Source organism: Equus asinus, chromosome 2 (genome assembly GCF_041296235.1).
Source record: "Equus asinus isolate D_3611 breed Donkey chromosome 2, EquAss-T2T_v2, whole genome shotgun sequence".
Classification (NCBI taxonomy): domain Eukaryota; kingdom Metazoa; phylum Chordata; class Mammalia; order Perissodactyla; family Equidae; genus Equus; species Equus asinus.
The window spans coordinates 125,754,618-125,756,705 of NC_091791.1; positions in this window are offsets into that span (position 1 = coordinate 125,754,618).

The window sequence follows — 2,088 nt, forward strand, 5'->3', positions numbered from 1 at the left end:
AAATGAAGGCAAAATAAAGACATCCATAAATAAATCACCCAGAGAACTGTTAGCAGCCTCACTCTAATAGAAATAATAAAATAAGTTCTTCAGGTTTAAAGTAAATGATAGCAGGTGGTAACTCAAATTCACAAGAAGAAATGAACAGTATTGGAAATGGTAAACATTTAGGTAAATAGAAAAGACTAGTTCTATTCTTTCTTTTCTTCTCTGAATTCCTTTTTTAAAAGATCTAAAAAATTGTGGTAAAACATAAATTTTACTCTTTTAACAATTTTTAAGTGCATACTTCTGTGGCATTAAGTACATTCACATTGTTGTGCAACCATCACCACTATCCATCTCTAGAAGTTCTTCATCTTCCCCAACTGAAACTCTGTACCCATTGAACACTAACTCCCTATTCTCCCATTCCCACAGTCCTGGAAATAACCACTGTGCTTTCAGTCTCTACAAATCTGACTACTCTAGGAACCTCATATAAGTGGCATCAGACAATATTTGTCTTTTATGACTGGCTTATTTCAATTAATTTCTTTTTAAAAATTGTATAAAGCAATAATTATAACATTATATTGTTAAGCTTATAGTATATATAAATGTAAAATATATATGAAAATAATAGCACCAAAGAAGAGAGAGGAAATGGAGCTGTATTGGAGAAAAGTTGCTATATTTAACAGAATTAAGTAAGTATAAGAGTAGATAATAAGTTAGAATTTTAATCCTTTAAGCAAGTACTAAGAAAATAACTTTAGGGGCTGGCCTCGTGGCCAATAGTTAAGTTCCCTGGCTCTGCTTCAGTGGTCCAGGGTTTCACTAGTTTGGATCCTGAGCGCGGACATGGCACCACTCATCAAGCCATGCTGAGGCAGTGTCCCACATGCCACAACTAGAAGGACCCATAGCTAATAATATACAACTATGTACCAGGGGGCTTTAGGGAGAAAAAGGAAAAATAAACTATTAAAAAAAAAAAGAAAAGAACTTTAAAGATACGGTTAAAACAATCAACAGAGGAATGAAAATAGTATACTAAAAATATTTGTTTAATGCAAATGAGGGCAGTAAAAGAGTAACAGAGGAACAAAAAAGACATGAGACATAAGAAAATAAATAGCAAAATGGATTGACATAAATCAAATCATATCAATACTTACATTAAATGTGAGTAGCATAAATACTCCACTTAAAAGATATATGGATAATAAAGTAAGATCCAAACAGATGCTGTCTACAAGAGGCACATTTTTAAATCAAAGGTATAAATAGGTTGAAAGTAAAAAGGATGGAAAAAGATATATTATGTTAATAGTAACCATAAAACAGTGGGAATAATTAAATTAACATCAGACAAAATTAGAGTTTAAGACAAGAAACATTACTATAGACAATGAGATACTCCATAATGATAAAAGAATCAATACCTCAGGAAGAAAAAACAATTATAAATAAATAAATATGCAGTTAATAGCAGAGCCCCAACATTTATGAAGCAAAATTGAAAGAACTGACAGAATTGAAAGGAGATACAGACAGTTCAACGACTACAGGAGGAGATTTCAATATGCCTCTCTCAGTGACTGATAGAACAAGTAATCAGAAAATCAGTAAGGATATAGAAGACTGGAAAAACACTTTCAATCAGTTTGACCTAACTTTTATAAAAAACTCAAACCAACAACAGTAGAATACACATTATTTTCAAGCAAACATGTAACATTCTCTAGGACAGACAACAAGACTCAATAAATTTTAGGCCTTTATGTTTTATACACAACTCAAGAAATTTAAAAAGATTGAGATAATACAAAGTATGTTCTCTGTACACAATAAAATTAAGTTAAAAATTTTAAAAGGAAGAAAATTGAGAAATCTCCAACTATTTGGAAATTAAAGCAGTCACTTCTTAATAACTCATGAGTCAAAAAAGAAAACAAAATGGAAATTAGAGAATAAATTGAACTGAATGAAAATTCAAACATAGCATATCTATATTTATTGGATGTCATTAAAACAATACTTAGAGACAAATTTATAGTTTTAAATGCTTATATTAGAGTGGGAGAAAAATCTAATATCAATAAC